We start from the raw sequence: 26,515 nt of genomic DNA, 5'->3' as shown, positions 1-26,515 counted from the left end.
CGTTGCGATGCGTTGCATTGCGTTGCGATATGTTGCTGTGCGATGCGTTGCTGTGCGATGCATTGCTGTGCGATGCGTTGCTGTGCGATGCATTGCTGTGCGATGCGTTGCTGTGCGATGCATTGCTGTGCGATGCGTTGCTGTGCGATGCGCTGCGATGCGCTGCGATGCGCTGCGATGCGATGCGCTGCGATGCGCTGCGCTGCGTTGCACTGCAATGCGTTGTGATGCGTTGCTTTGCGATGCGTTGCGATGCATTGCGATGCGTTGCGATGCGTTGCGCTGCGCTGCGATGCGTTGCGATGCGTTGCAATGTGTTGCGTTGCGATGTTTTGCGATGCGTTGCACTGCGATGCGCTGCAATGCGTTGCAATGCGTTGCGATGCGATGCGTTGCGTTGCAATGTGTTGCGTCGGATGCGTTGTGTTGTGTTGCGATGCGTTGCAATGCGTTGCGATGCGTTGCGATGCGTTGCGATGCGTTGCAATGTGTTGCGTTGCGATGTGTTGCGTTGCGATGTGTTGCGATGCTATGTGTTGCGATGCTATGTGTTGTGATGCGTTGCGTTGCGTTGTGTTGCGATGCGTTGCGATGCGTTGCGATGCGTTGCGATGCGTTGCGATGCGTTGCGATGCGTTGCGATGCGTTGCGATGCGTTGCGATGCGTTGCAATGCGTTGCGATGTGTTGCGTTGCGATGTGTTGCAATGCTATGTGTTGTGATGCGTTGCGATGTGTTGCGTTGCGATGTTTTGCGTTGCGATGTTTTGCGATGCGTTGCACTGCAATGCGCTGCAATGTGTTGCGATGTGCTGCGCTGCGATGCGTTGCGCTGCGATGCGTTGCGCTGCGATGCGTTGCGCTGCGATGCGTTGCAATGCGTTGTGCTGCGTTGTGTTGGGATGTGTTGCGCTGCATTGGGCTGCGATGTGTTACGTTGCGTTGCGATCCGTTGTGATGAGTTGCGTTGCGATGACTTTCCTTGCGTTGCGTATGGTGCAATACAATGCAGAGCAATTTGATGCAATATGAAACGATGCAACAGGATACGTTGCGATGCGTTTGTTGTGTTGCATACAGGAGTCGACTGAAGATGAAAGATGAGGAACAAATAAAAACATCAAAGAGAGAAAATAACTGAAAATATTACCAGAAAATTAAGACAAATAAAAAGGATCAAATAAAGAACGTTGATGCCTCACTATCATATAACAACATTGTTGCTCATTAGTCTCTTCTTCCTGTACATCTCACCTCGACTTGAGGTCCAGCATGTTCCAATCAGCAGCAGACCTTTCAGCCACACATTTATTCCCACTCTCTCCTTTCCTCTGAACAGGGCAGATGGCCAAACACACCTTGAACTGCTTCCAGTGTTTCTCCGAGGGCCCCTCTCACCGGGCTGACACATCTGCTGTAAAATAACAAGCGTGAGAAGCTGATACAAAGTGCTGCTAACTGCACGCTTAATTCACAAGTACACGAGGAGGGTTCAAAAGGTAACCGAGAGCTCATTTGGGAACGCTAAAGAAGAGAGATGTTTGTAATTTAAATAGATATACCGTCCCCCTCGTGTTTCTCTTCACAGAGGATGCCCATGAGGTAACGGCAGAGTATAAACAACAGATGGTTCTCTTTGTGAACACTCCTCCGTCCTCCGCTCGGCTCTCGTGCTATTCTTTGAACTTGAGTATTGTTTGCTTTAAGTGTAGCTTCCTTCCTCCCCTCCCTCCAGGACTTGAACATGCAGTGGTTTCCCATCCCCTCCCTCCCTCCAGCGCCACTCCTGGAAATCCCTCTGACGCCTGACAATACCCCAATTCCCTTGTGCAATTACACGTCAAGGCGGCCCGGGTTCAACTCCCGGTGTGGGAACAGTCTTTAACCTTTGCAGTTACCTTTCATGAGTACTCTCATTTCTGTCATTCTCAATGCAAGAGAGAGAGAGAGAGAGAGAGAGAGAGAGAGAGAGAGAGATGATGAGATGGATTGTAGTAGTTGTAGCAGCTGGCCGTCTGTTGCAATGATCCAGAGGAACCTACGAGACAAGGGAGCTCAGGTACTCCAGAAAGGTCTATGGTTAGTAACTTTAATGGGACAGGAAGAGTTAAAGTAAGAGACAGGCAGAGAGAGGAGAGAGAGGGAAAGACAGGATCCCAGTGTGTCAGTCTAAGCCTATAGCAGCATAACTAAGACCTGGTCCAAGCCTGATCCAGCTCTAACTATAAGCTTTATCACAAAGGAAAGTTTGAAGCCTACTCTTAAAAGTAGAGAGGGTGTCTGCCTCCCCTCAGCTGTCAGACTGGTAGACTGATAGCTGAAGGCTCTACCTCCCATACTACTTTTAGAGACTTTAGGCACGACAAGCAGGCCTGCATGCTGAGGACTGTCTGTCGTCAAGGACTTAATCACACTGGTTGACACCCACCGCTTTTTTTCGCCCTGTTCGTTCTTACCTCTTCGATTGACTCTTTCACTCTGACTTAATTACTGATTTAATAGACACGCTTTTTCGTTTTCCCTCCTCGTCTGTCTCTCCGTGCCCGTCAGTGTCTGTTTATCTTGGAGGAGGGGGGGTCGAGGATCAGAGAGATGCCCGTTAAGAGAAGGCTTAATTAGGAGCTTAGACAGCCTTGAGTAAGAAGAGGCTCTTCGGTTGGAGTGTTCTGTCAGTCTTGGCGAGATGAAGATAGAGATACGGAGGACAATATGGATGCTGTCTTTTCATCCCCAGGCATCTATTTAACCCCTCGACTTAACTTTCCCCCTCGCCCTGCCGTCTTATGCAACGCTCCACGCCCTCTTTTCACCACGAGACGATCGCGTTTTTAAAAGTACAAAAAGTGCCAAAAAAAAATGATTCAACAGTTTCAATAATTAATGGATCCTTTTGAAGTACCTTATCACATGAAAAATGCAAAACATTTGTGAGGTTCCAGTTTCCCAAATTTGAGGATTTGCAGCTTTTATCTCTCCGGTATCATCAGAAGCTAAATCTTTTAGGATCTTTAAACGCAGCGCAGACAAAACAAGCTAACGAGGGATGACACCTGGAGCTCTCGGGAAAACAAAGTCTCAGAAATAAAAGAGGGAATAAACTTTTTCAAACCTTTAATATGTTGTAGAGGAATTGTTCTCAAAACTACAAATCTGAACCTCAGATCATCATTTGAGTTCAAACAATCAGCCAATCTTTATTTATAAAGAGCCAAATCACAGATCTTTCCAAACAGAGCAGGTCTAGACCATACTCTATGTTCTATTATTAACAAAGACCCAACATCAAGACCGGATCAGATCCAGACCCATCTTCCAGACAGGACTCAGTCTGATCTCATCTTAATCCACCATGAGCAGAGCACTTTGCAGCATTTAGCAAGTTACAGTAGCAAGGACAAACTTCCTTTAACAGGCAGAAACCTCCAGCAGGACCAGACTCATGTTAGACACACATCTGCTGAGACCGTGTTGGAGAGAGGGATAGAGGGAGGTGAAGAGAGAGAGAGAGATGATAGTGGGGAGACGGATAGTAGTAGTTGTAGCAGCTGGAGTCTGGCACGTCCACAGCAGCAGAGATCCAGAGGAACCTACGAGACAAGGGAGCTCAGGGACTCCAGAAAGGTCTATCCAATCAGTCATGACTTGGACTAAGTGTTATATCCTGAGTCTGACTAGAGATAAGATGCACTCTTGGCAAGTCCCATATGGTCTAGCGGTTAGGATTCCTGGTTTTCACCCAGGCGGCCCGGGTTCAACTCCCGGTATGGGAACAGTCTTTAATCTTTGCAGTTACCTTACATGAGTACTCTCATTTCTGTCATTCTCAATGCAAGAGAGAAATGAAGAGAGACACATGACGGATTGTAGTAGTTGTAGCAGCTAGCTGTCTGTCGCAATGATCCAGAGGAACCTACAAGACAAGGGAGCTCAGGGACTCCAGAAAGGTCTATGGTTAGTAACTTTAATGGGACAGGAAGAGTTAAAGTAAGAGACAGGCAGAGAGAGGAGAGAGAGGGAAAGACAGGATCCCAGTGTGTCAGTCTAAGCCTATAGCAGCATAACTAAAACTGGTCCAAGCCTGATCCAGCTCTAACTATAAGCTTTATCAAAAAGGAAAGCTTGAAGCCTACTCTTAAAAGTAGAGAGGGTGTCTGCCTCCTGGACCCTGACTGGTAGATGATTCCAAAGGAGAGGGGCCTGATAACTGAAGGCTCTACCTCCCATACTACTTTTAGAGACTTTAGGTACGACAAGCAGGAACGTAGTGTTCTAGAGGGGGAGTTAACCACCACTTAATAACCCCCGACTCAGTCTCAGATGTGTGTCTAACATGAGTCTGGTCCTGCTGGAGGTTTCTGCCTGTTAAAGGAAGTTTGTCCTTGCCACTGTAACTTGCTAAATGCTGCAAAGTGCTCTGCTCATGGTGGATTAAGATGAGATCAGACTGAGTCCTGTCTGTAAGATGGGACTGGATCTGATCCTGTCTTGATGTTGGGTCTTCAACCCTTGGGTCTTGACTTCATTACCGTCCACCTCTGCATTCTGCACCAAGGTGAGGAACCAACCTACTGACAGGCCCACAAATCAATGTATAAATAATGGCAGTAAAACTCCATTTTCATGTATTAAAGATGTGTTTACAAACCACACACACACTCTTCTTGGAGTCCGTCCAGGAGGAGCTTCTGATGTGCAAACCCCAGAATAGCTGAGTGGCTTGTTTCAGGCTGACCTTTGTGGTTTGGAGAGTAAACCAGAGTTTGGCGTCGGTCTCTCCAGATGACGACGAGAGGAGCAAACAAACAGTAAGCAGTTTGGAAACAGCAGACTCATGCACTCTTGAACCAAGCGGCCATTATTCCCATCCTGACACATTATGAAGTCAGATTCAGTCAGTGGTTAGAAGACTGTGCTCGACTCAGCTCTTCAGAAGGGATTAAAAGACGGTGAAGAAAGAGGGAAGCTAATCTTTAAGAATCAACATTTCATTTCAGAGATGCATAATCTGTCTCAATGATTTTTTGGATCTGCAGAAAACTCTTTTATCCCCAGCCTTTAAATAACGGCACTTTACCCACCTCGCTCGCTTGGCTCGACCTCCTCAGACACGTCTCGGTCTTGACTTTGAAGCTCCTGCAGGGGCTCAATTGTCCAGACTGGAGTGCTCACTTATTTCCTCCTGACTGTTTCCTTCCCCACTCTCAGCCCATCAAATGTCAGGTAACCTCCCCAGACACCCAGACATCCCAGCCAGCTTTTCATTCCTGGCCGTCCACTCAGAACGCCAACCTCTTTTCCCACTGCGCCTGTAATCGCTCAAATCGCTGCTCCTCCACTCTGACCTGATCGGCCCCTCAGACAAGTCCACTCGTCCTTTTTCAGAGTCCTCAAAGAGGCGTCCCGCTGGGCGCCAAACTTCAGATATTTTTCTGACCTTTTTTTTTTGAGGCTGTTTTTGAAGGAAAGCCAGATTTTTCACTCTTGACAGCTACGAGAGAATCTTATTCTTCATGCATCTCACCGGTTCATCATGCAGTTATGGAAATTCAAGCTCTTTTTAGAGATCAGATCATCAAAAACAGCCTCCTTAAACGGCTCTTCAATAAGCACCACCTTTATTTTTATGGTTCAATCAAATTCAGCTATATTCTCAAATGTAACATAACTGTAGCAAGTCTTATATTTCTATTTAACTTATATACATCAATCTTTCAGTGACATTATATCTGCATGGATTGATATCTTTGTTTATGTCATGAACAAGCGGCAACCTCCGGTCTAAGTGCTAAAAACTGCAGTTCCTCGAGTGTCCACTAGAGGCTGGCTCCAGAAGTACCGGAAACCACATACACACCCATTCAAAAAAGCCGATCTTTACAGCAGAAATAAACATGTTTACATCCTGGTACAAAAGACGAGTGTAGTCTGGATAGCTCATTTCTCGATCGGCACACACTGTACGGGGGGTGAATTTTTTCATAACACCGTAATTTGAAGATATTGAGATTATGAGTCGTCCAATGAGAGGCACAGCTGACTTGATTGACAGGCGGGAACACTGTAGCTGTTGGCTAGGAGACTCAAAGCCCGCCTCTTTACATCACAATCGCTGGACAGCAGTTAGGTTGAGTTAAGCATTTCCAATATGGCCGCCGCCGACAATTGGCCTCAAAACAGTGCTCCAGAAACAGATGGGTGACGTAACGGATACTACGTCCATATTTTATACAGTATATGATCATGAGTAAACCATAGAGGAAGTTTAATCTTATATACACTGAAAAATCTGGATTTGTTGGGACTAAACATCTTGATTTGTCAAGCTTTACTTGATAAGCAATTTAATATACAGTTGTGCTCATAAGTTTACATACCCTGGCAGAATGTATGGTTTCTTGAGTAGTTTATGTTGTCTTTATGATATAAAAAGAGTAAACACAGTTGTTTGATAAAAGAAAATTGCTTCACCCAACCACTAACCATGAGTAAAAAAAAAGTTTTTCTCTTATCATTTGTATTCTCTGAAAAATGGCCAAAAAAAAAAATCATGAAACACACTGGAAATGATACTAATGTCTTTTTATGACCCCAAAAGGTAAACAAGACCATCAACGGTAAGAATGACTATTTAAATCAAATTATTTTGGCTGTTGGTAGCTGTCCAACCCAAGCAGCAACCTCCAGTCTTAAAATATGCAGCCCATGCAGAAATGCTAAAAACTGCAGTTCCTTGAGCGTCCACTAGAGGCTGGCTGCAGAAACACCAGAAACCAAATACACACCCATTCAAAGAAGACGATCTTTACAGCAGAAATAAACATGTTTACAGCCTGGTTCAAAAAACAGTTAAGGTCTGAATAGCTCATTTCACTATCGGCACACACAGTACAGGGTGAATTTATTTATAACTTGATATTAAACCTACGAGTTTTGCCCAAATAAGGGCGTGGCTGACTTGATTGGCACCCTTTAGCTGTTTGCTAAAAGGCTAAAGGCCTGCCTCTTGACCTCACGCTAGCTTGGTTAAAGTTTGGGTTGAGTTCAGCATTTCCAATATGGCTCCCACTGACTTTGGGCTTCAAAACCACTTCAGGAACAGATGGGTGACGTCATGGATACTATGTCCATTTATTATACCTTCTACAGTCAGACCAGGTGATAGACTGCACCCTGCTGATGCATCTACTTTCCACAGTGAAGATTCTGAGTGATACATTTGGGGCAGGATGAGATATTTCTGTCTGGAAACAAAGTCAGCAAAGATTGTTTCGTCCACAGGGGGCGCTAAACTCCCCAAACCGAGAGTTCCTTATAGGAGCTTTAATAAATATGAACTCTCAGACACATACAGGCGATCTGTGTGATATGGTACAAAACAAATATGGCCTCTGAAAGGTGCCATATCAAATTTGTTCTCTCTCTTTCAGGAACTTAGCAAAAGTTCCCAAACCCAGTGAGGACGGCATCGATTCCCTTCGCTCCCGTGAGATCGTCTAAGTGTGTTTGTCTTGCAGGAAACCCTTCATCCTTAAATTGGCTCGTTTCTTAATTAGATTTGTTGGACAGATTATCAGCCGTTAGAGGTGACACGGCTTAGAAATGAGCGTGGCGGGATCAATACTGGAGGGAGACGACCTCTGCAGCAGGTGGTGGGATCGTACATTAGCATATTTTTACATCAGTGTTTCTGGATTTCTCCCCCTGACACACACTTTAACAGCCGTGTGTGTTTTCATAGTTCAAAGAGGCATTAACTGAAAGTAATTCTGCCGGAGCGCTTTGTTTTTTCCATTCCACTGATGTTTTCACCATTTGACGATGCATTTCCTCGACTGTCCCGTACCCGCTTTAATTTATTTACCCGCTTATTGATTCGGATAGTTCCCAGCCATGCATAGCTCTGTGCAAATTACTGGACTATACTGGAGTATTGACTGTAGAAAACCTTTATTGTGCCATCATCACACAGGCCTGCAAGCCTATTCCTGCAAGCGGTGCATTTTTCATGCTCACAATCATAAAGGCAGACAAGCAAAATTATACACACACACACACACATGCAAACACCTGCACTTGCTCAGCGGGAGACAGGCTGCTTTTCTTTGCAGCCCTGCTCCAGCTTGTCTAATCCATCAGTTGTGGAGAAAGCGCCAGGCCAGCCGTTTTTACGAAATCCTCCTCTGTCAAAGTCATCGGCTCGCTCGTCTGTCCCCATCTTTGGTCCCTGAAAAGACTTTAACTCTGCTGTGAGGACATTGTGCATTTCTCCCTTGATTTAGAGGGTTGGTTTGTCTTCATAGACTCAGTCCAATGAAAAACATGAAGTCCAGGCACCTTGGGTGGACATGGTTTTATCTGCCAAGGCTTTGTTTGGTGCTTGCGTGTTTGGGGTTGCAGTAAATGTGTTAGACTATATAAGAAATGGAGATGGAGCCCCATTATTTAAAAAGTAAAGCCAATGAGTAATGTCTTAAAACTGCATTCTCTTAAACGGCCAGCAGGGTAACATTCCTGACGAGGTCATGGTCTCAATCGCCAATTGCAATTTCCTTTTCATTACAGTATGATGTTCATTTTGTACATGATGGTCCACAATAACCTTTAACAAAACACACCATTCCTCTTGTTAAAATATCACCAACATGGCTAGCAAAACTTCATTATTGACACATAAACCGATGGATGACGTCATCATAGCTAGCCTCCTTCTTGACATAGCTTATCATATCGAAAAAGCAATGTACCTGGGATTAAATACATCAAGACTCAGCAGAAAAAACAAATAACATTGTTCTAGAAGTTTAGTTTTTTTTGGGTCCAACAAATCTCATAATTTGGGGTATTGTCCCCACATTGTCATAAAAACAATAATGACAGTTTCACACAGTCATACAGGTTTTTGAGTTATTTGGGCGCCATGTTGCCTGTATTAGCTAGGACAGCTAATTCAGGCAACATGCACTATAACCTAAAGTTATACATTTCAACTCAAATAAACAAATCATTGCAGAAACCTGTGGGAACCCGCAATTAGGAAACACAAGGGTATAGTTTTTCATAAAAACCAGAATGTGGTTTGTCTGTCACACATTTCAACTCAATATACACATTGTTATCCATCTAACACACACATCCTTCTAGTATAAGCACGACTTTGAGTAAAACCTTGTGGGGACCTTTATATTTTTATCATTAAAGTGTGGTCCTTACAGTGCTGACAAAACAAGAACATGTTTTTACACACAGCCAAGAAATGTGACTTTAATACATATGTTTATAGGTAAAGATACACACTTGTTTCTGATGTCAGTGCAGCTGTGTGTGCACAACATTAAAAGGACCCACATTGTTGTCTTAACAAGTATATGGGTTCACACACAGCCATGCATTTTGACTCATAAACATGTATTTTTCCACTGACACACACACAAGACTCTGCTGTTTAAATAGCAGTGTTTTAAACTTTATGGGTCCCCGATTTGTCACCTTTGGGGAATAGTCCCCATATCGTCCTCTAAACAAGTATATGGGTTCACACACATCCATGCATTTTGACTCAAAAACATGTATTTTTCCACTGACACACACACACACAAGACTCTTCTGTTAAAATAACAGTGTATAAAACTTTATGGGTCCCTGATTTGTCATCTTTGGGGAATAGTCCACATATCGTCCTCTAAACAAGTACATGGGTTCACACACAGCCACATTTTGACTCAAACACTTATTTTACCACTGAAACACACACACAAAATCATCTGCTGTTTAAATAGCAGTATTTTAAACTTTATAGGCCCCTGATTTGTCACCTTTGGGGAAGTGGTCCCCACTTTGTCATAAAAACAAGAATGTGCTTTTACCTACTGTACTTTATATACATTGTCATTCCTCTCTCACACACTTTTTTCCAGTGTCAGTATGGCTGTGTATAAAACCTTGTGGGGACCTTTTCTTTTGCACCATTAGGAGTGTAGTCCCCACATTGCTGCCAAAACAAGAACATGTTTTAACACACAGACCCAAGAAATTAGACTTAAATACACACGTTAACCATTAAAGATACACACTTGCTTCTGATGTCAGTATAGTTGTGTGTGTAAGACTTAGAAAGGACGAAACATTGGGATAGTAGTCCCCACATTGTCCTCTAAAACAAGTATGGGGGTTCACAGACTTCCATGCATTTTGACGCAAACACTTATTTAACCACTGAAACACACACACACACACACACACACACACACACACACACACACACACACACACACACACACACACACACACACACACACAAGCCTCTGCTGTTAAAATAGCAGTCTGTAAAACTGTAAGGTGTCCAGATTTGTCACCTTTGGGGAATAGTCCCCACTTTGTCATAAAAACAGGAATGTGGTTTTACCTACAGTCACACATTTCAACTCAATATATACATTGTTATACATCAAACACACACATTCTTGAAGTTTAAGTATGGCTGTGTAAAAAAACTTATATTTTTGCATCATTAGGAGTGTAGTCCCACATTGCTGACAAAACAAGAACGCCTTTCTACACAGACCCAAGCAGTTTGACTTTAATACATATGTTTACCAATAAAGATACACACTTGTTTCTGATGTCAGTGCAGCTGTGTGTGTACAACATTAAAAGGACCCACATTGTTGTCTTAACAAGTATATGGGTTCACACACAGCCATGCATTTTGACACATAAACATGTATTTTTCCACTGACACACACACAAGACTCTGCTGTTTAAATAGCAGTGTTTTAAACTTTATGGGTCCCCGATTTGTCACCTTTGGGGAATAGTCCCCATATCGTCCTCTAAACAATTATATGGGTTCACACACATCCATGCATTTTGACTGAAACACTTATTTAACCACTGAAACACACACACAAAATCCTCTGCTGTTTAAATAGCAGTGTTTTAAACTTTATAGGCCCCTGATTTGTCACCTTTGGGGAAGTAGTCCCCACTTTGTCATAAAAAACGAGTATGTTGTGTTACACACAGAGACACATTTTTGACTCTGTTAGGGTTTTTTTTTTTTTTTAGTCTTGTAGAGCTTTGAATGCTTCTGCTGTGATAATGGATGTGTAAAAGTTTATGGGCTCCACATTTGTCACCATGAGTTTAGTCCCCACATTGCTGTAAAAACAAGAATGAGGTTTTTACACACAGACACTCTCTTTGACCCACATACACACACAGTACGATTATTGTCAGCTGGTGTTATCGACTGCTTGGAAACAGACTTCTGATGTTCCAAACCCGTGTTTGGTGCAGAAAATGAAAATTATTCTTTAAGGATTTTTATTGAAAATAGCACATGTTGAATTATCCAACTCTAATTTTCATGTTGATTGGATCTGGTAGAGCCTGGAACAACTTTCTGTGTCACAAAAGAATAAATCAGAAAGATAATAAGCCTGTATTCAATTTTTAAAGTGTGTTTTTCATTATTTCGGTTGCAGTTGCTGATAAATTAAAAACATTTTGTTAAGGCTGTGACATCCTAACTTCTCATTTAACCATCAAAGGCAAATTGAAATTAAATTTGATGGATGTCTGAATTAATTTCCAGCTCTGGCTTTTGCTTCCCAGCTCCACAGCCCCCAGCATTAAGTGTTGTATGTGTACGTCTGCATGACCTGGAGTGAACAGAGCTATTGAGAGATTTAATAAGTTGCTGTGAGAATCTGAAGTGGACGATCAGGGAGGTCTTTCTGTCACTGACAGGTTGTACACCAAATTAAAAATATGAAACAAGCTTTTGATAAAGTCAGATTCATGTTCTGCTTTAAGCCTTCAGTGTTTCTCCCTCCACTCCCAACAGGACCAATGTTTGAGGAGCTGTTGTTCGGGCATGCAAGAAGTGAGCGCTTTTCATTTCTCTCCTTTTAAGGGCAGAGAACTGGAAAACTATTTCAATAACGCTAAACAAACCAGTGATTATCCTTTCCTCTTAGTGCACAACAACAGGAAACAGATACAGTTAATCATCTGCAGGCATGCCTTTAGAGATCAGTGCACTCAATGCACTAACAGCAGCATGCTATACCAACCTTAAGGTACAAAAAACATTTATATTCTATTTTTAACAAAGACCCAACATCAAGACCGGATCAGATCCAGTCCCATCTTACAGACAGGACTCAGTCTGATCTCATCTTAATCCACCATGAGCAGAGCACTTTGCAGCATTTAGCAAGTTACAGTGGCAAGGACAAACTTCCTTTAACAGGCTGAAAACCTCCAGCAGGACCAGACTCATGTTAGACACACATCTGCTGAGACCTACCGTGTTGGAGAGAGGGATAGAGGGAGATGAAGAGAGAGAGATGATAGTGGGGAGACGGATAGTAGTAGTTGTTGCCGTTGGAGTCTGGCACGTCCACAGCAGCAGAGATCCAGAGGAACCTACGAGACAAGGGAGCTCAGGGACTCCAGAAAGGTCTATCCAATCAGTCATGACTTGGATTAAGTGTGATTTCCTGAGTCTTCCTAGAGATGAGACACACCGAAGTCCCATATGATCTAGCGGTTAGGATTCCTGGTTTTCACCCAGGCGGCCGGGGTTCAACTCCCGGTATGGGAACAGTCTTTAACCTTTGCAGTTACCTTACATGAGTACTCTCATCCTATCCTCCCTATATCATTGAGGATGATAGAGGGAGATGAAGAGCTACACCAGATAGAGAGTAGTAGTTAGAGCAGCAGGATGTCTACGGCAGAAATCCAGAGGAACCTATAGGACCTCTAGAAAGGTCTATGGTTAGTAACTTTAATGGGACAGGAAGAGTTAAAGTGAGAGACAGACAGAGAGAGGAGAGAGAGGGAAAGACAGGATCCCAGTGTGTCAGTCTAAGCCTATAGCAGCATAACAAAGAGCTGGTCCAAGCCTGATCCAGCTCTAACTATAAGCTTTATCAAAAAGGAAAGTTTGAAGCCTACTCTTAAAAGTAGAGAGGGTGTCTGCCTCCCGGACCCTGACTGGTAGATGATTCCAAAGGAGAGGGGCCTGATAACTGAAGGCTCGACCTCCCATACTACTTTTAGAGACTTTAGGTACGACCAGCAGGCCTGCATGTTGGGAGCGTAGTGTTCTAGGGGTTAATAGACCATGAAGAGGTTTGTAGGTCAGAAGAAGGAACACATTTTCTCTGCGCAGCAGAGATCCAGAGGAACCTACGAGACAAGGGAGCTCAGGGACTCCAGAAAGGTGTATCCAATCAGTCATGACTTGGACTAAGTGTGATTTCCTGAGTCTGCCTAGAGATAAGACATACCCATGCCAAGTCCCATATGGTCTAGCGGTTAGGATTCCTGGTTTTCACCCAGGCGGCCCGGGTTCGACTCCCGGTATGGGAACAGTCTTTAACCTTTGAAGCTACCTCACATGAATACTCTCATTTCTGTCATCCTCAATGCAAGAGTTACAGATGATAGTGGTGAGACAGATAGTAGTAGTTGTAGCAGCTGGAGTCTGACACGTCCACAGCAGCAGAGATCCAGAGGAACCTACGAGACAAGGGAGCTCAGGGACTCCAGAAAGGTCTATGGTTAGTAACTTTAATGGGACAGGAACAGTTAAAGGAAGAGACCATACAAATAGATTTTGAGTTGCTTCTTAAAATCATGGACAGAAGTTGCTGGTGTAATGCCTCACCTAACTTCCTGTAATTGGTTTGTGGAAAGCAACCTGACAGATATGAAGGTGCTAAACCACTTTTCAAAATCTATTCTCAACACAACCAGCGCAAAGAGGCTGAAACTAGTCTTAAATGCACTCATTGCTTGGTTTCAATAAAATCTCTTGCTGCTGAATTTTGAACGAGTTGCAGCTAATCTTGTGTTTGTTTGTAAACCAGAATAAAGTGCATTGCAATAGTCTTAACTTTAGGAATCAAAGGCATGAGTTAGCATATTCTAAAGAGAGGGAGGGTCCGATTCTTGCAATATATTAACTGATTCCATTTACAGCCACCAGGGGGCCGTTTTCAAGCTCAGTATCTTTACCAAGGAATCTGTGTTGGACAACTAACTCTACCCCTTTAAGGTTTTCTTATCATCCCTAATGCTACTTTTATACTTATGAGAAAGAAAAGGAAACCTTCAAGACTCCAGCTTCACACAGGCAGAGAGTAAAGGATGAATCTACAGGTGCAAAATAACAAGACATCTGCAGGAACACAGGTATTATAACCTCTATATTCCTCTCACAGATGTTGTATTTTCAATTTACATGAATGATTTAGTTACAGTATAAACTTTAACCTCTCAGCCAGCTTCACACACACACCTCTGATTATTTCCAGTGTTTTTCAACATAAAGAGTGACTGACTCTGACCCTGTTTGAGCCTCCATTTTCTACCTGCTCTGCTGCCATCGATCTGTTTACGCCTCTCGGCCTTAATGAATGCACCGGGGAGGCTGGAGAGGCGGCATGACGGATTAAAGGAGGTCATACTCAACTCAAAACAAATGTGTCTAATCCTGGGAATATGCATCATGCTGTTCTGCGTCCGCTGCAACCCGGGAAGATGCTTTCTCACGAGTTTTCTCTCCACCCTCCTTTCTGACATCCACCTCCTGCAGAAAAACACACTTTGGATTTGATTTTCAAGGTTACTGCTGTGGCGCCTTTAACCAAGATCCCTCAAAGCTGGAGACTCGTGTGGAAGGAAATCACTTAAAATAACTCTGATAATAACTCCTCCCGGGCAGGAAGTAAAGGTCACAAATTGCTAAATGCGTCTTTAAAGTGGCGATGTAATGACAAAACTTCTTCCAGTCCTTACAGAGGAGTGTGCAGCAGCTCCTTCATCCTCTCGTTCATCACTACGGCTCGGTCAGGGAGGCCACGACACGACACGGACACTCTCTCCTTGTGTCGGTTGGTTGGAGGGATGTGGAGTCAGAGGTGAAGAGAGACGCTTCGCTTCACTGGGAGACGTCTTATATGGTCACCGTGAGGCTGTGAGGCTTCATGCAAGACTGTGGTTAACAGTAAGAGAGAGATAGAGGACTAAGAGGGGTTAGCAAACTGTGCAGAAAAGTTGTCTATGTAAAGACATGTTGAGGTTTGCTGCCCCTAGAGGCTGTCGGGGGAACAGATGTGCTTACATTTCATAAACACCTCAACAACTTGTTGAAGATGAGTCCCTTTGTTCAGAAAACTTCATTTCATTCATCATAGTTTGCATTAAAGCCCAAAAAGTAAACAGAAAAATAAAAGAAACAGCTTTTTGCAGCTTATTTGGGAAGTTTAGGTAATCTGGGTGTCTTATCTTGCGCGCACAAGATACTCAACTTATGTTCCTAAAATGAGTTGTGTGCATAAGATAATCACTTGTGCACCAAACGTGATATCTTGTGCATACAATATAAGTATCTGTGCATATAACGGCTCCTGCCTACCTGGAATCCCTCATCCAGGTCTACACTCCCTCTCGCCCACTACGCTCTGCCTGTGAAAGACGCCTGGTGCTCCCAGTCCAGCATGGCTCTAAATCTCTAGCTAGACTCTTCTCCTCTGTTGTTCCTAACTGGTGGAATGAATTACCTAACTGGATCCGCTGAGTCCCTTTTTACTTTTAAGAGATATCTGAAGACTCAACTGTTCAGGGAACACTTAAGCACTTAACCTGACCCTTCTCCTGACCCAGCTCTTATTGAACATTTAGCACCGAATATTGGCACTTCTTCTGGCACTAGATGGCAGAACCTGTGGCCAATCAACTTGAAGCACTTTGTCACACTTACTAAGGTTTTTCCCTCCAGTCTAAATTCTTGCTTGTGTTGTACGTCGCTTTGGACAAAAGCGTCTGCTAAATTAAATTGTAGAATGGTTATAGAATATAGTATAGGTATCTTGTGCACACATCATAATCAAATTGTGGTCCCGAAATGACTTGTGTGGGAACGATATTTACTTATGTGCATCAAACATGATATCTTGTGCAAACGATATAGGTATATTGTGCACCAAACAAGATATCTTGTGCATACAATGTAAGTATCTTGTGCAGCAAACATGATGTCTTGTGCATAGAATGTAATTATCTTGTGCACACAAGATAATCAAACTGGGGTCCTCAAATGACTTGTGCACCAAACATGATATCTTGTTCAAACAATACAAGTCTCTTGTGCACCAAACATGATATCTTGTTCAAACAATACAAGTCTCTTGTGCATCAAACATGATGTCTTGTGCATAGAATGTAATTATCTCATGCACACAAGATAATCAAATTGGGGTCCTCAAATGACTTGTGCACCAAACATGTTATCTTGTGCATATGATATAGGTATCTTGTGCACTAAACATGATATCTTGTTCAAACAATATAAGTCTCTTGTGCATCAAACATGATATCTTGTGCAAAAGATATAGGTATCTTGTGCACCAAACAAGATACCTTGTGCATACAATGTAAGTATCTTGTGCAGCAAACATGATGTCTTGTGCATAGAATGTAATTATCTTGTGCACACAAGATAATCAAATTGGGGTCCTCAAATGACTTGTGCACCAAACATGATATCTTGTTCAAACAATATAAGTATCTTGTGCATCAAACATGATATTTTGTGCAAACGATATAGGTATCTTGTGCACCAAACAAGATATCTTGTGCATACAATGTAAGTCTCTTGTGCAGCAAACATAATATCTTTTTCAAACAATATAAGTTTCTGGTGCATCAAACATTATATCTTGTGCATACAATGTAAGTATCTTGTGCAGCAAACATGATGTCTTGTGCATAGAATGTAATTATCTTGTGCACACAAGATAATCAAATTGGGGTCCTCAAATGACTTGTGCACCAAAGATGATATCTTGTTCAAACAATACAAGTCTCTTGTGCATCAAACATGATATCTTGTGCAAACGATATAGGTATCTTGTGCACCAAACAAGATATCTTGTGCATACAATGTAAGTATCTTGTGCAGCAAACATGATGTCTTGTGCATAGAATGTAATTATCTTGTGCACACAAGATAATCAAATTGGGGTCCTCAAATGACTTGTGCACCAAACATGATATCTTGTTCAAACAATATAAGTCTCTGGTGCATCAAACATGATATCTTGTGCAAACGATATAGGTATATTGTGCACCAAACAAGATATCTTGTGCATACAATGTAAGTCTGTTGTGCATCAAACATGATATCTTGTGCAAACGATATAGGTATCTTGTGCACCAAACAAGATATCTTGTTCAAACAATATAAGTCTCTGGTGCATCAAACATGATATCTTGTGCAAACGATATAGGTATATTGTGCACCAAACAAGATATCTTGTGCATACAATGTAAGTCTCTTGTGCATCAAACATGATATCTTGTGCAAACGATATAGGTATATTGTGCGCCAAACAAGATACCTTGTGCATACAATGTAAGTCTCTTGTGCATCAAACATGATATCTTGTTCAAACAATATAAGGCTCTTGTGCATCAAACATGATATCTTGTGCAAACGATAAAGGTATATTGTGCACCAAACAAGATATCTTTTGCATGCAATGTAAGTATCTTGTGCAGCAAACATGATGTCTTGTGCATAGAATGTAATTATCTTGTGCACACAAGATAATCAAATTGGGGTCCTCAAATGACTTGTGCACCAAACATGATATCTTGTTCAAACAATATAAGTATCTTGTGCATCAAACATGATATCTTGTGCAAACGATATAGGTATCTTGTGCACCACACAAGATACCTTGTGCATACAATGTAAGTATCTTGTGCAGCAAACATGATATCTTGTTCAAACAATATAGGTATCTTGTGCATCAAACATGATATCTTGTGCAAACGATATAGGTATCTTGTGCACCAAACAAGATATCTTGTGCATACAATGTAAGTATCTTGTGCAGCAAACATGATTTCTTGTGCATAGAATGTAATTATCTTGTGCAGACAAGATAATCAATTTGGGGTCCTCAAATGACTTGTGCACCAAACATGATATCTTGTTCAAACAATATAAGTATCTTGTGCATCAAACATGATATTTGTGCAAACGATATAGGTATCTTGTGCATCAAACATGATATCTTATGCATACAAGTATACATACATATAAGTATATTATGCACACATGATACTCAACTCATGTTCCCCAAAATGAGTTGTGCACATTAGATTATAATTTGTGCACCAAACATGATATTTTGTGCATACACAATCTTTTTCTTTTGCGTACAAGATACTTAACCTGTGCACACACGATAATCAAATTGTGGTCCTAAAATGACTCGTGCACGAAAGATAAGTACTTGTGTGCTGAACATGATACTTTGCGTACAATATGATTGTCTTATGTGCACAAGATAATCTCTCGATCATACTACCATACCACCCTGAATACTCCAGATCGTGGAAGCCAAGCATGGTCAGGCCTGGATTGTACTTAGATGGGAGGCTGCTTGGGAACACAAGGTTCTGTAAGCCTTATATTAACTTGTGATGACGATGTTGCGCTCAAAATATAGTTATTTTGTTTGCACAAGACAAGTATCACAGCCTTAGACTCCAGGGATCTGTGCAAACACAATTCAAGTGCTTTCAATAAGACATTGATTTATTGTATTACTGCAGACAGGTGTGATTAAATGAACTAAAGGTTAAAGTATCAGGTGTGAGAGAGGAGAATATGATTATACTTGTGATTTAAAGACATGTTTTATTTATCACCTTTGATTCTGCTGCATTAACTCATCCTCTCTGAATCTGCATCCTCTGTTGTTTGCATGATTGTCCGTCCCTGTGTTTCATTGTGGAGTCTCCCCCTCTCTCTGACACTCCTCAGTAGATTAAGTAGCCGGCAGGTAGAACCAGACAGTCACAGCTGCTCCTCACTCACATGGTCAGATCTCCGTGAAGTGCGTGGATGAGTGATGCGCGCTGGCAGCTCCGGTGATACATCGAGCTCGGGCCGAGCTTTCTCACAAGTAATCCAGGACTGATTATGACAGCCCGCGCTCTCCATCCCCGTCTCTGCAGACGCTATAGCCTGAGGCGTGCCCTTTCCCGCTCGCCCTTCAAAACTCCGTCTGTCCCACCTGAGGAAATGATGTCTGAGCCAGTCAGAAGTGACCTCCGGCGTTCTCTTCTCTCTGCCCTCACAGCCTCTTGTTAATCTGCCTGGGGTTGTTTGTAAAACCTTCTAATACTCAGGATCTTTGCTGAAGTGTGGCTGTATGAGGCTCTTGTCAATAGAGAGTGTTTTACCCACAGGGAATCCAGCTCAGCTCGAGCCCTTTGTTGGGAAACCAGACGAAGACTGAGCACATAAGCTGAGCTATCAACCTCTGCAGACGGGATCAACTCTACAGCCTCATTTAGCTCATTTCATCAAGCTGATCCCCGAGGTTACCTGCTGGTGAAGGTGTGTAAACTGGGAGCCCAGAGAGGGACTTGGTAACAGCAATAATTCAGGACCTTCAAAGTTCTTCTCTTTGACCCGCTTTCTTCACTTTTTAGAAGTTAAAGGTGACATATCATGCAAAATGGACTTTTGAATGGTTCTCTACCTGAAATATGTGTCCCTGTCTACAAACCCCCCGAGAATGAAAAAAATCCATCCTGCCCCTGTTCTGATTTCTCCACCTTTCTGTAAATGTGTGTGAAACGAGCCGTTTCAGACTTCAGTGTTTTTGTTACGTAACAACAATATCCGGTCTGTCACGGAGTCAGAGCTCGGAGCTTGTTCAGCCCATAGACTGTATAAAATAATACTGAATCCCTCCTCCGTTTTTCATTACCTGCACAAATGTGTGGTAACAAGGAGCTTAGGAGGGAGGCATGCTAGTTGTAGGCTGTCTTAATAAACACAAAGGTCGGTTTTACTCCCCACGTCTGCAGATTTGAAGATCTAGTGGATGATTTTTCTTTGTCATGGATAAGTGCTAGCGCTAGTTAGCATACCAAGACACACGTCGACATACTGACAAATAAAACAACAAGAAACACTAAATCTGTGACCAATCCTTCAGAAAGGTCCTGCTGCAGGCGCCTCTCCGTCAGGATCAGATTCAGAGGGTTGAAGTAACGTGATCTCTGAGCAGCCGTGTATATTCAGCCAACATGTAAACATTAGATCAACGTGCTGGAGAGCCGAGGCCACATCCACTTCCTGAGGGGGCGTGGTCAGAGAGAAAACAGAGTGTTCTGAGGAGGGCTGAAGAAGAGGTTTTTTCATGCAGACCAAATTCTGATTTCAAAGTGTTTTTTTGAGCATAAACTTTAAAGACATGTTTTGGGGACCTCTTAGACCAATATATATTGATGAAAAAAGCGTGATTGGTCACAGATTCAGTGTTACTTGTTACTTGTTGTTTTATTTGTCAGTATGTAGACGTATGTCTTGATACACAGCTACAGCTACAGCTACAGCTACAGCTACGTAGCTATGCTAACTAGCGCTAGCACTTTTCCATGGAAAATAAAAATCATCCACTAGATCTTCAAATCTGCAGACGTGGGGAGTAAAACCGACCTTTGTGTTTATTAAGACAGCCTACAACTAGCATGCCTCCCTCCTAAGCTCCTTGTTAGCACACATGTGTGCAGGGAATGAAAAACGGAGGAGGGGTTGAGTTGTATTTTATACAGTCTATGGGCTGAACAAGCTCCGACCTCTGACTTCCTGTTACAGACCGGATATTGTTGTGACGTAACAAAAACACGGAAGTCTGAAACGGCTGGTTTCACACACATTTACAGAAAGGTGGAGAAATCAGAACAGGGGCAGAATGGATTCTTTTCATTCTCGAGGGGTTTGTAGACAGGGACACATATTTCAGGTAGAGAACCATTAAAAAGTCAATTTTGCATGATATGTCACCTTTAAGTTTGTTGAGCTAAGACATTATTCGTATTTCAAGAAACATGACAAGTACGTTTTTATTATTCCAATGGCAGATTTTTGTGACTCATTAAAAGCAATTGAGGTGTTCAAACAAGACATTTTTTTGTATTTGACAGTGTTTGTGGCTCATATTAAATCTGATAAGACTTTACTTTACTAGAAACAAAATAAAAACTCTTACTTAGTTTTGACTTTTTGCAGTAAATTAGCCAAATTCAGTTGTGGTGTCCTGCAGACTTGTGTGGCTTAAATGCGTTCTATTGACTAGTACCTCATACAGCTGCACTTAAAAGAAAACTGAACTTCCCCTTTAAGCTTCAGATGTGTATGCATGTCTCCTTTAAGAGCCTCTTCTATTGATTTTTCAAAATGCCAAACACACAGGACCCTTAAAAAAACCCTCAGACTTTGATTTCCAGTCCCAGGATCCTGCTGAGCTCTAATGAGACGGATGGTGAAGAAATGTCAGCTGTATGGATGTGTTCTGATACGGCTGGTTAATTATTCATCACAAGTCTTTACTGCTGAACACTGAGTTTATATTAAATTACATTCAAAGTCATTTTAACATTAATTTAAAGAACTTGCTGTGTTGTCTGTTTTGCCAGCATGTCGTGATTTAATGAACTCTGTAAACTGCATTACACACGTGTGTGCGTGTGAGTGTCCCACATCTGTCATGAGTCGTTCACTGCAGCGTGTGTGCACAGCTGAATGCGTGCACCTGCTGCTTCTCTTCAACCGTGTGCTCTGTGACTTCAGCCTCCAGGGACAGACATCATGCAAGATGTGAGAGACGACAGTGTGCAGGATTTAATCTAAACCAAAGACTCCACCTGCTGATGTCACTGATTAACACACCTTCATGAAGACATCACCTTCAGTGGGATGAAAACCTGCAGACGGTTTGGCTCACGGCCAGCCTGCTGCTGTACGACGTGAGCGTCCTTCCCAGGTGGAGTGATTGGTCTAAAGCAGATTATTATGCTAATACAGTTTTTTTTTCATGAGCTTACATGGATGAAAATGGGCTCTTAACCTTCACGTGTTCGGGTTAATCGTTCGCTCTGAGAGATGCTACCCGGGACTGAGAGCAGCGGCTCCCGACGTCTGGATCAGACCCCCGGAAATTAAAGGAGGCAGATCTGAGCGGTTAGAAGTTACAGCACATTTATATTAGATGCAATTGTAAAGGGTTGAGAACCACCACTTTTAAAGGATTCCCTTATTGTTAAACAAGTTCTTCTTAAATCTCAGCTTCTAACACTCACTTGTAGTAAAATTTTAAACCTCATTTCATGCTGCTTTACTTTTAATCTGGAAAATCCAGGTGTTTAATATCTTCAAAGAGAAAAAGGAGCTAATTAAAAAGATGCACATGCAGGCTTGGACCAGCTCTTAGTTATGCTGCTATAGGCTTAGACTGGCACACTGGGATCCTGTCTTTCCCTCTCTCTCCTCTCTCTGCCTGTTCCCAACATGCAGGCCTGCTCATCGTACCTAAAGTCTCTAAAAGTAGTATGGGAGGTAGAGCCTTCAGTTATCAGGCCCCTCTCCTTTGGAATCATCTGCCAGTCAGGGTCCGGGAGGCAGACACCCTCTCTACTTTTAAGAGTAGGCTTCAAACTTTCCTTTTTGATAAAGCTTATAGTTAGAGCTGGATCAGGCTTGGACCAGCTCTTAGTTATGCTGCTATAGGCTTAGACTGACACACTGGGATCCTGTCTTTCCCTCTCTCTCTTCTCTCTGCCTGTTCCCAACATGCAGGCCTGCTCGTCGTACCTAAAGTCTCTAAAAGTAGTATGGGAGGTAGAGCCTTCAGTTATCAGGCCCCTCTCCTTTGGAATCATCTGCCAGTCAGGGTCTGGGAGGCAGACACCCTCTCTACTTTTAAGAGTAGGCTTCAAACTTTCCTTTTTGATAAAGCTTATAGTTAGAGCTGGATCAGGCTTGGACCAGGTCTTAGTTATGCTGCTATAGGCTTAGACTGACACACTGGGATCCTGTCTTTTCCTCTCTCTCCTCTCTCTGCCTGTCTCTTACTTTAACTCTTCCTGTCCCATTAAAGTTACTAACCATAGACCTTTCTGGAGTCCCTGAGCTCCCTTGTCTCGTAGGTTCCTCTGGATCTCTGCCGTGGACATACAGTCTCATGTCTCATGTCTCATCTCCCTCTCCCTCTCCCTCTTGCATTGAGGGTGATGGAAATGAGAGTACTCCTGTAAGGTAACTGCAAAGGTTAAAAACTGTTCCCATAACAGGAGTTGAACCCAGGCTGCCTGGGTGAAAACCAGGAATCCTAACCACTAGACCATATGGGACTTGCTTGGAATATGTCTTATCTCTATGCAGACTCAGGAAGTCACACTTAGTCCAAGTCATGGCTGATTAGATAGACCTTTCTGGAGTCCCTGAGCTCCCTTGTCTCGTAGGTTCCTCTGGATCTCTGCTGCTGTGGACGTGCCAGACTCCAGCTGCTACAACTACTACTGTCCGTCTCACCACTATCATCTCTCTCTCTCTCTCTCTCTCTCTCTCTCTCTCTCTCTCTCTCTCTCTCTCTCTCTCTCTCTATCCCTCTCTCCAACACGGTCTCAGCAGATGTGTGTCTAACATGAGTCTGGTCCTGCTCAATGTTTCTGCCCGTTAAAGGAAGTCGAGTCTGAGTCGCTGCTGTGGACGTGCCAGACTCCAGCTGCTACAACTACTACTATCCGTCTCCCCACTATCATCTCTCTCTCTCTTCATCTCCCTCTATCCCTCTCTCCAACACGGTCTCAGCAGATGTGTGTCTAACATGAGTCTGGTCCTGCTGGAGGTTTCTGCCTGTTAAAGGAAGTTTGTCCTTGCCACTGTAACTTGCTAAATGCTGCAAAGTGCTCTGCTCATGGTGGATTAAGATGAGATCAGACTGAGTCCTGTCTGTAAGATGGGACTGGATCTGATCCGGTTTTGATGTTGGGTCTTTGTTAATAGTAGAACATAGAGTACGGTCTAGACCGGCTCTGTTTGGAAAGAGTCTGAGGAGAATGTTGCTTGTGATAGGGTGCTTTAAAAGTAAAGACTGATTGATGGTACAAAACTGTTACATATTATTATTTGTTAACATTCAAGAGGGCATAATGCGTCACATTTGTACGTCTTAAAAATGATTTAAAGAAGTCTGAAGCTCTGCACAGAAACCTGGTTTATGAAAAGTTGTTCTTTATCCAACAAACCACAGAGTGAAACATCATTTCACATGAAAAAGGACTCACCAGACGAGCTTTCAGACTGTTGCTTTTCTAAGATATGAAAGGTAAATTTGACGTTTCAAAGATGAAATTGTCATGGATTTCTTTTCTAAGGTGGCGCAGCTATTTCCTGGAAACACATAAAAACCCAAGAATCAAAAGCAGCTGCATCAAAGCGAGCCTCATCCTCTCCACTCTCAGAACAAAATAACCAAGAAACGCAGCGCTGAAGCATCCTCAAACACAGGAAACATATAGGAGACACTGCGAGGACGCCAAGCACTCTTGAGGTAACGACGGCAGCGACATGACAGAGAAAGACGAGAACACATTCTGCTTTCTGTCTCTCACAGAGCTGGAGTCATTCAAGGCGGAGGAGAGGTGTTCTATTCTGCGCTTCAGAGTGTTTTCATCCTGTGAGAGTCGTCTCTGCTTCACACTTTTTTAAACTTATTAATGGAGCTGACAGACACCTGCGTCTCAGAGCCGACATCTGTGAGAAGTGATCCAGGAGGTGTTCACTACAGATGTTAGAGGTGATAGATTAGAACGAGGAGCGTGCATTGAAAGAAATCTTCCCTCTGGTTCTGCAGTTTTTCTGCATCCTAAGAGAGATAAACCAACGCTGCCTTCTGCTTTGACAAGCACAAAACAGAAAAGTGAAGCGCAAACACAAACTGGATCTGACGAATGGGACGCGGCACAAAGTGGATTAGGTTCAGGACCTTTGAGATGAATGTCGCTTCCTACAAATGGAAGAAAAACAGCGAAGTAGAAAGTGACTGAGGAGCTGATGTGAAGCAGGATGGATGTGGAGGGAGCAGGATTTGGAGATGAATGCAATGCTGTCCTTTTTCCTCCAACCCCAGCAGGACTGTTTTCTGAAGACTCTTTCCAAACAGAGCAGGTCTAGACCGGACTCTATGTTCTACTATTAACAAAGACCCAACATCAAGACCGGATCAGATCCAGTCCCATCTTCCAGACAGGACTCAGTCTGATCTCATCTTAATCCACCATGAGCAGAGCACTTTGCAGCATTTAGCAAGTTACAGTGGCAAGGACAAACTTCCTTTAACAGGCAGAAACCTCCAGCAGGACCAGACTCATGTTAGACACACATCTGCTGAGACCGTGTTGGAGAGAGGGATAGAGGGAGATGAAGAGAGAGAGAGATGATAGTGGGGAGACAGATAGTAGTAGTTGTAGCAGCTGGAGTCTGGCACGCCCACAGCAGCAGAGATCCAGAGGAACCTACGAGACAAGGGAGCTCAGGGACTCCAGAAAGGTCTATCCAATCAGTCATGACTTGGATTAAGTGTGATTTCCTGACTCTCCTTAGAGATAATACACACTGAAGTCCCATATGGTCTAGCGGTTAGGATTCCTGGTTTTCACCCAGGCGGCCCGGGTTCAACTCCCGGTATGGGAACAATCTTTAACCTTTGCAGTTACCTTACATGTGTACTCTCATTCCTGTCATCCTCAATGCAAGAGAGAAATGAAGAGAGACACCAGATACTGAGTAGTAATTGTAGCAGCTGGATGTCTATAGGTGAGATCCAAAGGAATCTACGGGACAAGGGAGCTCAGGGACTCCAGAAAGGTCTATGGTTAGTAACTTTAATGGGACAGGAAGAGTTAAAGTAAGAGACAGGCAGAGAGGGGAAGACAGGATCCCAGTGTGTCAGTCTAAGCCTATAGCAGCATAACTAAAAGCTGGTCCAAGCCTGATCCAGCTCTAACTATAAGCTTTATCAAAAAGGAAAGTTTGAAGCCTACTCTTAAAAGTAGAGAGGGTGTCTGCCTCCCAGACCCTGACTGGCAGATGATTCCAAAGGAGAGGGGCCTGATAACTGAAGGCTCTACCTCCCATACTACTTTTAGAGACTTTAGGTGCGATGAGCAGGCCTGCATGTTGGGAGCGTAGTGTTCTAGAGGGGTAATAGACCATGAAGAGGTTTGTAGGTCAGAAGAAGGAACACATTTTCTCTGCTCTATGTTTTTTGCGGTCCGCATGAACCTCAGAAACAAACATAAGGGTGGCCTGGAGGAGCCGGTAGCCGACTCATTCAGAAGGAAATTGCGGTAAAACTTGAAAGAGGAAGGAAACAACACAAACCAGCAGATTATTCTTAACAGTAAAGCTCCAGCTGAGCTACTGTAATACGCTGATGATGCAGCGCTCTCCGTTAAAGCTGCAAAGACCCTGTCGGCATGAGCTGATGTTCTGCTGAGGCTTAAACCAGATAATGTGGAAATAACCTCGCGTTGCACTCGCGAGCCGGGGCTGAGAGGAGAGGACGGAGACGGAAAGACAAATACGGAGAAACAAGCGAGGGGAAGAGAGGAAGACAGGGAGGGCATTAGAG

General features: G+C 43.1%; 4 non-coding genes across 4 annotated transcripts; all 4 read left to right on the top strand.

The window, feature by feature from the left end:
* The first annotated feature begins 3,697 nt into the window (after positions 1 to 3,697).
* Positions 3,698 to 3,769, top strand: trnae-uuc. The gene has a single exon. It is a non-coding gene; the product is annotated as a tRNA-Glu (tRNA).
* An 8,765-nt stretch (positions 3,770 to 12,534) lies between these two features.
* trnae-uuc lies at positions 12,535 to 12,606 on the top strand. The gene has a single exon. It is a non-coding gene; the product is annotated as a tRNA-Glu (tRNA).
* Positions 12,607 to 13,307: 701 nt separating this feature from the next.
* On the top strand, positions 13,308 to 13,379 carry trnae-uuc. The gene has a single exon. It is a non-coding gene; the product is annotated as a tRNA-Glu (tRNA).
* Positions 13,380 to 25,503: 12,124 nt separating this feature from the next.
* Positions 25,504 to 25,575, top strand: trnae-uuc. The gene has a single exon. It is a non-coding gene; the product is annotated as a tRNA-Glu (tRNA).
* Positions 25,576 to 26,515: the final 940 nt, after the last annotated feature.

The sequence above is a fragment of the Notolabrus celidotus genome, chromosome 17, assembly GCF_009762535.1.
Source record: "Notolabrus celidotus isolate fNotCel1 chromosome 17, fNotCel1.pri, whole genome shotgun sequence".
Lineage (NCBI taxonomy): Eukaryota > Metazoa > Chordata > Actinopteri > Labriformes > Labridae > Notolabrus > Notolabrus celidotus.
Note: the sequence above shows the minus strand (reverse complement) of the source record. Positions and strands in the feature narration are given on the sequence as shown.